The sequence below is a fragment of the Lissotriton vulgaris genome, chromosome 2_1, assembly GCF_964263255.1.
Source record: "Lissotriton vulgaris chromosome 2_1, aLisVul1.2, whole genome shotgun sequence".
In the NCBI taxonomy this organism is placed as follows: Eukaryota; Metazoa; Chordata; class Amphibia; order Caudata; family Salamandridae; genus Lissotriton; species Lissotriton vulgaris.
In genome coordinates this window covers 690,454,223-690,469,708 of record NC_141687.1, presented here as the reverse complement: position 1 = coordinate 690,469,708, position 15,486 = coordinate 690,454,223, and the positions used below count along the sequence as shown (strand labels likewise).

Below are 15,486 nucleotides of genomic sequence, written 5' to 3'. Positions count from 1 at the left end.
GCATTTGCTGAAATGGAATGTGGATATTTTAAATACTTTTTCCATGTAACGATTATAGACAGTACTAAAATGGTGACGTGGAACATAGATTTTTATGTTAACTGTAAGAAATTGGACAATTAACTGAGATGGGCGAGAGCCCCCCTAAAGTAATAAACTAAATCCTTGTCAGAGTGAATCACAAAAGTCCCTAAATAAACCTGTGCTTAATCCTCTGGTAGCATGGCAGAAAAGCAATCAGGCTTTACTTGCAGGGTTTCATAAATACTTTACGCCTTGCCTCCAAGATTAATAAAGTGAAAACGCACAAGAAAAATTAGTTTAGAAAAAAAGTAAATTTTGATAAGGATAAAGTTACCTACCCAGTAAACGTCTGTTCTTGGCATGTACAGCTGTAGATTCACATTTTTTGCCTACTCCTGCCATTTAGTGTTGCATCCGGATGTTTGCAGTTTTTTTTTTCGAAGAAGTCTTTTCCAGTCACTAGGTAGGTGACTCCTCCTTTCGGTGATAGTGTGCATGAGCATCTACTCCATTGTTAGATTGTTTTCCCGCAGAGGGTGAGAATGGAGTTAGAAAGAGTAGAATAGAGATGTCCATGCGTATGTATGTATACTAAAGATAGAACTCCGCAGCAGCTACAGGTACCCAGGGAGGCGGGTGCGTGCATGTGAATCTACAGCTGTACATGCAGAGAACAGACGTTTTCTTGGTTAAGTAATGTTATCTTTGAGGCATGTGAGCTGTAGATCACATGCTTTGCATAGACTATATAGCAGTAATCTCGCAAAGCGGTTCCCAACCTGTAGCTGATAGAGTGGTCTGAAATAGTTTTTTAAGTATTGCTTGGCCCACATTAGCTGGTTGTCTCGCTAACACATCTACACAGTAGGGCTTTGTGAATGTGTGTTGCAGACCATGTTGCATTATGGGAATGTTTCCCAAGAAGGTCATAGTAGCCACTATCTTGTGAGTGGAATGTGTTCTGGGGGGTACAGTTAAAGTTGTCTTTGCTTTTGCGTAACAGGTTCGAATACATTTAACAATCTACCTTGCAAAACCGATTTGGCGATAGGGTTGCCCTTGTATGGTGGTGCAAAAGCAACACCAAGTTGTTTGGTCTTTTGAAATGATTCTGTTCTTTTGTAGTAGTACAAGAGTGCTCTTCCCACATCTAAAGTGTGTAGAGCTCTGTCTGCAACAGAATCCGGTTGATGGAAGAATACAGATTGATTTATGTGAAATGCAGAGACGACTTTAGGTAGAAATGTAGGGTTTGTACGCAGAACCACTTTATCTCTGTGCAGTTGGAAAAAGGTTTCTTCTGTGGTTAGTGCCAGTAGTTCACCTACTCTTCTTATTGAATTGATTGTAATGAGGAAAGCGGTTTTCCGAGAGCAACTGCGGCTCACACCAATGCATAGGCTGAAAGGGTGGTCCCATTAATCTTGTGAGGACTATGTTAAGATTCCACACTGGGGCAGGTGGGAGTCTTGGCGGTAGAACTCTTAAGTCCTTCCATGAAAGCTTTAATTACGAGCACTGTGAAAAGCGATAGATGTTTCCTGTTTTAGCTATTGCAGCAAGATGTACCCAGATGGAGGTGTAAGCCAATCCGGACTGGTGCAAATGTAACAGATAGCAGGTAATGTTTTGTATGGAAGCATCAAGAAGGTTGATGTGATTGTTATTGCAATAAATAACAAAACACTGCCGTTTTGCTGCTTAACTGGCTCTAGTGGTAGGCCTTCTTGCCTCGGATGATATTCACACAGTCTGGTGGAAGGTTCAGATTACCAAACTGACTTCGGGAGCTAGATCGCGAGATTCATTTGTTTGGGATCTGGGTGTCAGATTTCTTCATGGCTCTGTGTAAGGGGGTCGTTGCTGATGAAAAGAGCACTGTGTGGGTAAAATCCAAAGTCTGTAGTGGAGAATAATGCACTGGCCCTGGTAAAGATGGTTTGCCCGGAGATCAGGGATGGTTCTTTTTCAAGTCCAGTTTATGCAGTTTGTAGGTTGCAGGAATACATTAAGTCCCTCTTGGGGTCAGGAATCACTCCAGCAAAGACAAGCAGCAGGGTCCAGTTGGTGCTAGTCAGTTGCCTCTGGAAGCATGTTGTGTCACTGCAGCTTAGGCAGGAGGTCAGCCAACTGGACCTTGGAGTAACTTCTGGGTTCAAGGCAAGTAGGTCCAGTATTTCTTCTTTAGACAGCATGGCAGTCCTTCGTCTGAATCTTCCACAGGTCCAGGAATGTTCTGATGAGGTTGTGAAGGTGCCACTTTTTATACCTAGTGCCACCCTGTGTGTGGGTGTCATTATCTTTGTCTAGCCCTAAACTAGTTTTTGTCAGTTCTGCCCCTTGGTTTGCCTTCATCTGTCTAGGGTGACAAAGAATACCCTTTCTACCTCAGGTTTATATTGCCAGGTAGAAATGGCAGTTTAAAGTTGTACTACAAGCTGCAGTGGCAGGCTTGAAACCCATTTTAAGAGGCTACTTCTAATGGGTAGAAAGTGTGATCCAGCCCACTAGTTGCATTTAATTTACATGGCCTGGGTACAGGTAGTACCATATATTATGGACTTCTAAGAAAATTAAATGTGCCACTTACAGGTAGGCCAATTTTAACATGTTTACGGGAGAGAGCACAAGCACTTAACCACTGGTTAGTAGGGGTAAAGTCCCAATGCCAAAAAAAACTGGGTCAGCAGAAGCAGGGAAATGAAAGCGAAAAGTCTGTGGTAATACCATACCGAAGATGGTTAGGTCTAAAACACTTTAAAATGATCCGTCTGAAAACTAAGCCAACAATATCACCTGCTGATTCAGTGTGTGTGAGTCAAGGCCATCGGAATTATGCGGCAGGTTTGGGTCAAATTATGCAGCATGGTTGATGACATTTTTGTGGCAAGAAAACAAATTGTGGCATTATGGGGCACATTTTGCAATAGTTTTGCCTCATTATATTGTGATTTTAAGCTGGATAACCCTGTCTGAGCATTAGTTGTACCTCATTCGTTGACCCCTGCTAATTCCTGCATCAATTCAGAAAGTTTAGAGGCATTTCGAGAGGGATGGCGTATAAACAGAGACTGCCTTCTTAAACAGTGGAGCAGGCACCCCACTCCTTATGGGGAAGTGGACGTTAGTTTGGCAGGCAGAGTCCAGGTCAACACAGCCATAAGTCCTTAAGTTCTACTGCTACTGCAGCAGCTTAACTTTACCCGTAGAGGTGGCTTACTGGTGAAGAGTAGGACACTACATTTCCTCTCGAGCTGGTGATCCATCACCTCATTCAGAAACTTTAAAAAGGCTATGCCTGACCTTTTCCTCCTACCTCTCCCACTATTCAACCCTCACCAGAAAAGATTTTGGATTAGCACTTGTCCATTCTGTTACACAAGGGGAGGCTGGTGCTCTTAAAAAAGGTACTATTGAGAGGGTTCAAGACTCCGAAAGAGATGGGGATTGCTACTCTTGCAATTTCTGCATTCCAAAGAACGACAGGGGCCTCAGGACTATTTTAGACCTCCAGACTCTAAAGAACTTTCTGTGGATGGACAAATTAAAGAGATAGCTCACCCTGGCCCAGATTCTATATGCTCTGGACACAGGCGACTGTAAGGTGCCCTTGGACCTGCAGGACACATGCCTTCATATATCTATCCGGCAGTCCACAGATGTTACTAGCAGTTCAAGGTAGACCAGAATTAGGTTTCCTGCGTTACCTTTTGACATCACCAAACCAGTCTGGTGTTCATGAAAGTGAAGGCAGTGGTTACAGCCCATCTACAGAGGTTGGCAATATCAGTATTTCCGTATGTAGACTGGCTGTTGAAGGCATGCTCACCACAGTCTATCACAGACCCCTTCCAGTCGGTGCTGAATCCCCTTGACATCATTGGGGTTCATTGTTAAAGGGCAGATATCCCACCTGACTTCGTCCCAAAGGCTTCCATTCATTGGTATTTATCCTGGACACAGCAGAGTTAAGAGCATAGCCTCAGCCACATCGAGTCAAAGACCTATGGACTATGATCTCAATGTTTCAGACTCGAACCTGGACCTTGGTGAGAGACGCTCTGAGGCTTCTTGGCCTCTTAGGCTCCTGTAAACTACTTGTCAGCTATGAAGGGAGGCGCATGCAGGCTCTTCTATGGACTCAAGTTCCAACAGGCCTAGCATCAAACAAACCAATCTGAACTAGCCTATCCAGGCCTCTGAGAAGCATGCTTGAGATCTGCGGTGGCGCTTGCTAAAAAGTAACTGATCTAGCGTTGGTAGTCCTCTCCTTACCACACCTGTGGTAGACTGTGGTGATGGACGCATTCCTGCTGGACTAGACAGGTAGAGATCGGGGAACTCTGGTCTCCGGCAGAGGGCCAGCTGCACATCAATCTGCTGGGCTAGCAGGCCATTCATCTGGCTCAGGCAGCCTTTTTGCCATCCAAATAAGGGCCGGGGGCTGGTGCAGGTTCACACAAAGACCACTGGTATATTTTTGACACTGTCGAGAATGCGTCAGATGTTTTCAAGGTTTCCACAAGAACACATCTCATGGGATGCATATGTCTTCTCACCCCTGTCTCTCCATCCCAGTAAAGGCCAAGCCCAGGTCTTCTTAGTATCTACAGATTGGGCCAGCAGAATGTGGTACCTGGACCTCCCGTGCAGCTGTCAGCCGATCAGACCACCACTTCATAAAACCCACCGTCTCAGCATCAGGCCAGAGTCCTTGTGTCGAATGTGCCCAATATATCGTATGTGCATGGAGATTATGAGGTAGCAAATTACTGCTCTGCTGCCTGAAGTAGTGGATGTTCTCTTGGCCAAACGACTAATTATTCGCAGACTGAAATCTCCTGATCCACCCCATGCTGCGGCCTGGCTGCGATAATTCACATATATACAAAAAATGCGCTTACATGTATTTGAAAAACAATAAAAGGATTTAAACAAAAAGGAGTTCAATGCTTAATGGTTAGTCAAAGACTGTTTGGGTGTTTGAGTCTGATATTTTTTATCTGAGACACATTACAATAATGCAGCTTGTGTGTGCATGCTTCTTTTGGCATGTACATGTTCTTTCAGTGCTTTTTCCATCAAGTCCTCAATTTCAGGGTCTACGGACGTTGAATGCAGTCCCTCTGCCTCTTCTTCCTGTAATATTATCTCAATGTCCAATAGCCTTAGGTCTTTCAGGGAAATATTGGTTTTATTTGGGACATTACATAGTGCACCAAACATTGCTTTTCTCAGACCTTTAAGGTCCTTAGGAAAAAAAGCCTTGCATGCTTTACCGCCGTCAGACTTAAAGAAAGTTCAGCACAATGCTGGAGAATTTAAGTACTGTTGCTGTTTATTGCTGCTCAGCAACCAAGCTTTTTTTAGGTCGCGAATGGGCAGCGCATGCCTTGCTCCGTTAGGCATGCAGTATTCAGATATGGACTTGAAGCATGCATGAACGTAAGCGCGTTTCCAATCTCATGTTTAAATGCTAAACAGAAAATTATCACGTCTCTAAAGTACTTTTATAGCACAACGGGTTAGTTTTAACTCACAAGTCACTGACAGATCATCCCACAAGCTCTCTAGCGATATTACTGCACCCGAAGTGCACTAAACAGCAGTAGGAGTCTAGACATTGTAGATTACGACAAAGCACTAGAGCTATGATGTACTTTTATGCCATGTGACTTGTTCTGTTTGTCTGTATATTTCCACAGATATGAACGGCTTTCAGAAAGGCTCAACTAAATAACTGAGATAATTGTGTTCATTCCACCACAGGTTAGGGTGCGCCTTAGCATGTGCACATCGCCGTGGTGTGCTGGTCCTGATGAATGCTTCGCTAATAACATTTTGAATCAGAAACAGGTTGACCAATTTTTCACTTTTCACAGTAGGAAGTATCTGGTCAATTTAGCAAGTTATTAAACATCCAACGCACTTGTTTTTATTGGCGCCGGGTTTTCCACCATAAAAAATGTTTGGGGATCAAACAAAGGCATCTTTTAAATAAAAAATGTCTACTCACTTGTTGCAGTCACGTCATATACCAAAACCTGCTCCGCTGTAGTCAGGCGTCGTAGCACACCAGAGAGGCAGTCGGCTTCTCTGGTGGGGGCCCAATGATGAAACAGGTCACCAACTAGGTTGGTGAGTGAGGGTTCTTTTTAACAAGAGGGACTCCTCTTGCTGGTTCTTTTTCTGTTTGGCTACACTCTTTTGTTGTTACATCTGTAATCCCCTATGAGGACTGGACCTTTTACTTGTATTGTTACTGTGTATGTTTTATTTAGCCTGTGAGCACTATTTTCTTGAATAATTTCTCCTCTTCCACCCAAGACATGCTTGCCTGTAACGCAGCACAGCGCGGCGCCCGCTTTTATATTTTTTATTTTGCTTTCACACAGTGCTTTAACTATATGGCACACTTGCGGCTTTCTCTTGTGCACCTCAAAGTCGTTTTTGTAGGTAAATTAACAACAAAGCGCGCACTCAACGACGGTACCTGCCGCCCATAGCCCCCTCCCACCCACGGGCACCACGCTTTAGGTTTCAGCTCAGTACCCGCTATTTCAATAATATGGGCTTACAGACAACAATGGTGGCAGCCGCCCAGTCAACAATAGGAGCTGTCGCCCACAGCCCCCTCCCGCCACGCTTTAATTCAAGGCTATGCACAGACTTTTTGAGCTCTTGCTCCTCAGAATTTCACAGATCAGTTTCCCAAGCCGGAGCTGGTCCTGAATGGCTACATGTTCTTCTAGCCAACTCTGTTACTCGCTTGTTATATTTTGAAACAGGTAGAGTTTTATATACACAAGGGCTCACTTGTAGGATTTTCTTTTCTAAACCGCTAATTGCCACATTACTCTTTGGTAAAAACAATTGCAGACAGTCTTTGTGTCCGCTGTGGAGGAGAAAAGTATTCTGTGGTAAGTGATAGGTCCTCGAAAATGGTTTACGGTTCTCCTTTTTTGTTTGAGGAAGCATTGGCCCGGAGAGCCTTAGTCAGCATTCTAAATTGGTAGGCGACAATGGAGCATCTGGGTTACAACCAGGTTTTCATTAAGCTCAACTAAAATCTTTCAGCGCTTGATATAATGCATACTTTTCACGTAACTTTTGTCTTAACCTGTATTTGATGTCAGTGGAGGAGTGGCCTTTATGTGCTGCTGATAACTTAACTTTTTCTTATTTGATTGTGCCTAGACACATACGACTGATTGTTCCTTACTTCAACACGTTTTCTTCTGGAAACTGTCCACCAGCCAGTCTCTAGTAAGGAGTTACAGAATCCATCTTATGAACACAGACCCTGCAATTCTAATCCCTGAACATTGTTTTTTTATTTACATTAACACAGGCGCACACAACAATGTCGCCTGTCGCCACCTCCATCCATGCTTCAGATTTCATCTAGTCCCCTGCCATTACATTCGTTCAAACAACTCGCAGGGTGGCTATCACTTTGCCAAACGCTGGCCCGGAACCAAGGCACACCAATACAGCCTGCAGCTCCTTCTGCTTCGGACTGCTATAGGCGGAATGCCGCACAGCACCACTTCATAGCACCTCATGTGATCATTATGGACAGCGCTGGCTCAGTTAATGTATTGTGTACTGGCTGGCATATTACCAGTTCTACTATTAGCCTTGCTCATATCCACATTCAAACAAGCATTTGCAATGCAAGAGCTCTCGCATTTGACACTTGTAAATCACAATGCCTTTTATTTATGTGCACTTTATACTTATTGCCATTGCTTGTAGGTTTTCAAAACACAAATAGTTGTAATTTACAATGTCAATAGCTCAAAATATCGCAAAATGCGAAACCTATTGCATTGCAAATGCTGGTTTCTTAAGGAGGTCTTGAAAATAGAACAGACAGAGCAATTGTCGATAACCCGAAGGACAGATGGTCATTAGAATGCAGGTTAAAGTGGTGTGTAGCGTACTTATCAACATAGGATGAGAGTCAGCGGAAGTCTAAAAAGTTTTACTTGATGAAGAACACCAAACAGAGCGTTCAAGACAAGGGGAGGCGTCAGTGGAGAGGAAAGCACATGAGGGAGAGAGCAACACAAAGAGGTGTGGGGGAGAAGCACACGTGTTCGAGAGAGCAGCACAGAGCGTGGCACAGGGAGAGAAGAGAAATACATGTGGGAGACAACTGGAATAAACAAGCATTCTCATGAAGAGTTAAGCAAAAAAGAAAGAGTAGAGCCTCAAAAGCAAGCAGTTGATGAACACGCCATGAGGCTTTGATCCAGGATAAGTACCAATATAAGAGGAAATGAAGCCCATGCCAGGTAACGAACAATAAGCAAGCAAATAAGTGACATTAAAGCCACCCAATGGTAAGCAAGGAGCGGTCTCGAACACACTATAAGCTAATGTTAGACCTGGCATTTTTGGCGTGTTACCCCTGTCTTTTTGCTTTCTGACCTCGCGATTTTGACTCCGTTTTGTGCTGGGTTAGTGTCTCTGCGCACTTTCGCACTGCTGTTCAGTGTTAAAGTGCAATTGCTACTATTGTAAATTGTATTATGGATTGGGCCTGCAGCATTGATTGTGCCACCCACAAGAGCAGCCTCGCAAAGGGTTCTCAGACCTGCCACTGCAGTGTCTGCGCACAGTTTTTACTGCCATGTCGACCTGGCAAGCGCACCCACTTAACATGCCCTAACCGTCCCTTCTATTACATGTGAGTCACCATTAAGGTAGGCCCAAGGTACCCCTATGGGCTGAGTTCAGTGTATATAAAAGGAAGGACATGTCCTGGTGTGCGAGACATATCCTGGTAGTGAACTACAGTGTAATTAGTTTCTCACTGTTGAAAGGCTATCTGTCCCATAGGATAGAATGGGGAATAATCTAACATTTTGCGAGTATACCTTCTCATTGGGACAAGGTAGAGAAAAGGAGCTTAGTGTGCCTGAACTCAGAATAGAGAAATGCATCTTTAAGCAAAGAAAAGGTTTACGCTCTGTATTAGAAAATACCCCTTTTAGAAAGTAGGTATTCTCTTGGTCAGCCATCCTGTGCGCCTCTGCTGTTTTGTGGATTGACTGGCAGGCTTTGGAGTGACAGGGGCTGGGGATGTGCATTCTCTTCAGACCGACACTGGGGGTGAGTCAAGGTGTGTCCGGCCTTTCCTGGAGTCAGGGCTGTGCTGAATAGACCTGGTCTGCATTTAGAGTAGTGAGAGGAGATGTCCTAGCACCTGAATGGGCCTGGTCTGCCGTGGACAATGCGGTATCCACCTCCTGCCAGGAAGCTGGGCCAGAGAAGACCAAACTCGTTTGGAATGTGCACAGACACACTCTTCCCAAGAGAACAAAGAGAAACAGAGTGTAAATATCAGGGCCCAGACAAAAGAACTTTAGAACTCGCTTGGATCAAGGAACCTGCAAAGAAGATCTTGAAGGCCTGCTGTGTTGTTGCTTTGCTGGGTTGGACTGCAGTTGCTGATTCTGCATTGGGCAGTAAAAGGACTGGACTGTACTTTCTTCACTTGTTGCGGCGTATCTCCAAGGGCTTGAAATAGAGCTTGCATTTGGTTCATGAAGTATCAGGGATAGCAAAGACTTCACTTACCTCTGGGTACCACCTCTGGAAGCGTGGGTGTCAGTTGCCACAGAGGGGGAAAGGAGCAAACACAGTCACCGTCATCACTGCTGGCTCCATGCCCTGAAGGCACCGCCGCACTCCACACCACAACCCTGTTCTCACAGTCTGTGACCACCACGCGGCTGCTTGCGCAGCGACCGGTGGGAACCGCACTCTGTACTGCCTCGCTTCATTCCGCCGCCCTGGTCTCACCAACAATGACACTGCCCACTGACCTAGACACCTGCGATTACACCATAGTTTTGGGGCACCATTCGTAAGTCACACGACGCACTGCCCCATCCAACACAGCAGTCTGGGCCGGCCGACGCCAGCTCCCATCAACCGGCACAGTTGCGTGCATCGTGACAGTTAGTAGCGCCACTAGCATGGCCTCACTCCGCACTGCAGCCGCGATCTCTTTGACCCCACTAGATGACAGTCACAGAGCAGTTGTCTGCACCACGACTTTAAGCCATAGGCCATAGGATGCAGCACCGCTATGCTTCACATTGCAACCGTAACCGTTGCCAAGATCGGCCCGCATCGACACGGTCGGCCAGAGCTGTTGGAATCTGTTTTCAGCACTGCAGTAGCCCCAGACTGAGTTACCAGCCTTTAAGGAACGGCATTTTAAAGTATTCTTGCAAAGTGCATATTTTTGATCACTGTATGTTTGTCTTATCGTTTTGGTCTTGTTTGCACAGATAAATATTGGTTATTTTTTAAAAACTGGTAGGTGTCCTTTTATAGTGTTTTTACTGTATTACTGTTGGTTATGTGCAAATGCTTTACACACTACCTCTGAGATAAGCCTGACTGCTCGTGCAAAGCTACCAAGGGGGTGAGCAGGGGTTATTTCAATTGTGTATCCCCCCTTATTCTGACTAGAAGAAAGGATCCCTATTTGGACAAAGGGGCAAACCAATGCCAACTAGAGACCCCCCTTTTCGAACAGTTAACAGATCATTGTGCTGTCTGCTAGGCAAGAGCTAAAATTGTTTTTAAAACATTTTTTTTAAACTCAATTTACATTCTTCACATAGCTTTTTTTGTCGAACTCCATTTATTGAACTTTTCCTAAGCACAAACATTTTTTTGTATACAGATGGTATTGCGTTTATATTCTGCATTATATCATTACAAGTTTTGTAGCCAGGTCGACTCTATAGCTATTTACTGTATATGTGTAGAATTAAGGCACTGCAATGATACCATCTTAACATCAATCTGAAAACTATGACTCTCCCTCCCCCCTACGAGTCAGTACTGTTAAGCATGTGCAGGCTTAATTTATGGTGCAGGCTTAATTTATGGTGCAAGCAGCATTTCCCAGGTAGGACTGGTGCATTCACAGACAAATCTATGGTCACTGTGGTCTTTTAAAGGTCCACATGAGAGGCTTAGTAAGTAGGGGAGTACCCGCCCCAGGGGACACACATGGGGACCTTTGCAGGTGATCTCCTGGGCTTGTCCGGTTGGGACTGGACAAGTCTTCCACCAGGGCATCCCAGGCTCGGGCCACCTCTATGTTCAGGATCCCCCAGCTAGCCTCTCTCACAATAGTCGCCCCTCACATCCTGCCCACTTCAGCAGTTCCCTCCTCCATATATGCAGTCTGGGACACAGTGTCTTCCAGTTCCTCGCTATCTCGAGTTTAGCAAGGAAAACCGCTAGGTCTTGAAATTTTCTTGAGACTTTAGTCTTAGATGAGTGGGGGGAACCATCCTAACAAACAGTGGTCCGGGGTTTGTGGGACCTCTCTCGCTCTATAGCCCACCACATGTTAGACACCCTCCCAAAACCAATGAAATTCCAGGCAGGCCCAAAACATATGGAGTATGTGTGCCCTCTTCCCCGCAGTGAGGACAGACCTCATCAGCCATCTGAAAGCATCTGCTTATGCGCTCTGGGATCAGGTAGGATCTATGCAGGACATAACTAATGAATGAGCTTGAAGTGTGCATTTCTGGAAACCTTGGATACCCTCGCTAATATGTTGTCCCTGTCCATTGCCGTAATCAAGGTGCCCAAATCTGCTTCCCACGGAGAACGTAATTTCTCCAACGGGTGCTGCTGATCTGCATGTAGTGCTCTGTACAGGCAAGACACTTCATTTAGGGCGCCTGCACAGAGAACCATATAATAGGAGCTCTGTTACGACGGGGGTTCAGTAGATCCCATACACTGGTGTTTATGTATTGCTGTCTCTAGTGCTCTATGCAGTAAGAAATGTCCGTGAGGTAGGCTAAACTCCTTGCGGAATTCCTCAAAGGGTAGTAACGCTGCGTCTCTATAAATATCTCCCATCTTAGTCGCCCGAGCCTCAACCCAGATATCCAGGTCCCGCCAGTAACCTCGATGGGGAATTGCCCTCAAAATGTCCAGAGATAATTCAGGGGCATATCGAATCCTAACCCATATTTTCTGTAACACTCTGCGCAAGCACTTTAACCTGTACCTTGAATTCACGCGAATCACCCCCAATCGGTCTTCCCACTCCGAGAAACACTCGCAATAGATAAAGTAACGGTGGTACGAGCGAGCCTAGGGCTCATTCTGGCCTCAATCTCTGTCCCATCCCCTTAACCAGCCACTGCAATTGGGCCGCAATATAATAGGACTCAAAGTAGGGGTCAGTCAGTCCTCCTCTCCAGGAGTCAACAAGTCCCCATTGTTGCCGCCAGTCCCTGAACATTTTAGCTGTGCGAAGAGTCTGGGAGTCACGCAATGGAGGGTTTGACCGATCTAGCAGAGTGTTCGACACACCGTTAAAGGCTCCTCCAATTAGAGTCACAGCAGTTAAGAATGGTACTAATCGACGTGACATATTAGCAAAAGGCCACTATGATCTACATTTGGGGCATACACATTCACCATAGTCATCTCTCGGCCCTCCAGTCGCCCGCACACCTCCTTAAATCTACCTTCAGCGTCCATCGTAGTCTCTATGAGCGGGAAAGGGACCCCCAACTCCCCCAGGATAAGCAGACTAATGCCACCCATCCAAACAGTAAACAATAAAAAATAAATCAGCAACAGTTGTGGAAGTTCATCCACGGCACTCAGTAGTGAGAGGGGGGTGGTTCATGAGGCCCCCCAACTACTCGAACCCCCCCATCCAGCTTATTTCAGTAGTGGTGAATGAGCAACTCATAATAACTCCCCATGTATGTCGAAGGAGCCCCCAAGGTGAAAATACAGCATTTAAAGTTACAAGCCCCCCACCCCGCACGTTACTAATTCATTAAGTGTCTCTAATGAGGTCATCCACTGTTCTCGGGGTCACTTTGGCTTGAGCCCTCTGAAGCATTAGACTCAGGTTGCGTATCAGACTCTTGGGTTAGAGGGCTCATTTCTAGTGTCCCCAAGTTTGCCTGTGTCCCGCCCTGCTAGGCCAGGACTTCCACCGCCTTTCGTCATCCAAGCTGCACCTCAGCCTGAGAAAGGGTGGCTGAGCTCAGACACAACCGCTTGTGGCGGTAACTAGGTCATGTTGCTGCCACTGTCCGTCACCCATGTCAGTCTTCAATCCTCTCTGGTCCGCCAGACAGTCCCACACCTCCTGCAGGGAGTGAAAAAACTGAGCACCTCCCAGGCTCACCAGTCGCAGCTTCGCCGGGAACAGCATTGCATATTTGAAATTCCAGTTGTCGCAACTTTCTTTTAGATTCCTGGTACGATGCTCACTGCCTTTGGACCTTTCTAGAGAAGAACGGAAAATTTGCACCATGACATTGTCAACTCTGAGCTGCTCTCTCATTTGTGCTGGTGTTAAAATACAGTCATGGTCTTTATAATGCAGGAATCTCACCACAATCTGTCTCACAGGAGCGCCGGGCTTTGGTGTCTCATCAGGACTCGGTGTGCTCTTTTCAGAGCAAAGAATGCAGAGAGGCCTTCAGGGGCCACCTCTGTGTGCAACCAATGTTCTATATAATCCACCATGTCGGTGCCCTCAACTTTCTCAGGAAGACTCCCCACTCAAATGCTGTTGCGGCGGGATCTGTGTTCAGCATCCTCCGCCATGATCTCTAATGTCCAAACCTTAGCCTCCACCGATTTTGGTTGTTACTACATAGCCTCCATGGCTTGAGAAAGTTCTCCCAGATCGCTCATTTGTCGGGACTCTCTCTGCAAGGCGCTTCTGATCATAGAAGGGTCAAATCCGTGCCAATAACGTCAATCTTAAAATCTCCCTCGGGTAGGGTCCACTAACCTCTTGAAGGAGGAGGCCTCTACCCAAGCCTCTAGGATCAGGCAGCACTTCTTAGCAGGTATCGCCCTCTGCAGCAAATGGTTGCGAGCGAGCACATCCCCTCCATCCATAAATCTTCTCTTGATGTGCGGGCTGAGACTCACTGCGGTTTCGTCTCACAAGGTCTCTCGCTGCCCGTTCCTCTCCAGGTTCCCCGCAGGCAAGGGTGAGCATGGGGGTGGTTGGTGGGGGCGGGGGGCACCATTTAATCATCCCGTCCAGCCAAATCCGGGGTCAATATGCTGGTGTAGCTCCCAGGCTTTAAGGTCGCTGCTTCACTGGCTGCTGCTTTCTCTGAAGGCTACCACCAGCCTCTGCACAGGTTTTCCAGGTACCTCAAGACAGGGGCTCCAGTATCCCTAATCACAGCAGCAGTTCAGGGCTAGTCGGGGGTGGCCTGCCTTGGCTTCTCATCCATCACGGTCACATCACTTCCACTATTGCCGTAACAATCTGGAACTGTCTGGGCCGGGAGCTGCCACCTTGGTTTTCGAGCGTATGGCTGCCATCCGTCATATGGGCTTCATGGTCCTGGGATACCTCGCCTTATCTCAGCTGTCGTGAGGTAAAGTATTGAAGAGGATTCGGGCCCCTGGTCAGTCCTCCGGGACTCAGGATGGTGCTGGATATAGGCCAGCCGAGAGGAGTACAGAGCAACACTGCTCACTCCATTGGTGTCCGGCCACACACACCCCCTTCCCATGCACATATAATGACAGTGTACATTAGGGGTAAGCCATTTTACGTAACAAACTGCTAGTGATGGCTACAGTTGCTTATGACACGGCTCAAAAAGTTTGACATACGTTGCTTTTACAGTGTCAACTGAAAAACAAGTACAGTGCTCTCTGAACCCACTCCCCCACTAAACAAAAACAATAAGCCATGCGGAAAGACAAATGAAGAGTCATTTAATACATCAGGTAAAGATGTATCGGCTGGGTTGGGCAGTTTTAGATAAGGTCAAGAAATTTAAAAAATGCTCCTCAAGCTAACTGGAGGGGCAAAACTGAAAGAGGTTTAAAGGTCTTGTGTGGGTTGGACAGGCAGTTAGTGGTATGTGTTCTGAAAGAAAAGTGACTGGTCTCCATTTGTATCCAAACTTATGGCAAGAATCTAATAGCGGGACTGTCATTCAGTCCATTGTTAATGCTTGCCATAGCCAGGCATTTCATTGGATAATAGAGGGTGTTGTCGTTTTCTTCCAGACGGCCGCCAGGATCATTTTGGCAGCTTCTGATAACCTAATATCGTTTTATTTTGTGCTAAGATTTCTGCCCAGAATGGTTGTATGATCGGGCAAGCTCACCATATATGAATGAAATCACAGAGTAAACCACAAGCCTTCCAATAGAGATCTGATGTGTTCGGAAATACATTTTTAAGTTTAGTTGGATAGAGACACCAATCAAACCTTATAGTGGGCCTCTCTAAGTCCCAGAGACTGATTGAGTCAGGGAATATCCTTCCACACTTTGCCACTGATTTTCAGATATGGGATCACCAAGGATGATCTATAGGGGAGTCTGGCTCCACTGTTTTGCCAGATGAAGCGTAGGACCAAAGAACAAAGTTCTGAGAGGAATTCTCTGGGAACTACTATG

General features: G+C 46.1%; 1 protein-coding gene across 6 annotated transcripts in view; it reads right to left on the bottom strand.

The window, feature by feature from the left end:
- The window catches only part of BTBD10 (BTB domain containing 10), a 179,862-nt gene that overhangs the window by 46,490 nt on the left and 117,886 nt on the right, over positions 1-15,486 (bottom strand). The window lies entirely within an intron of this gene.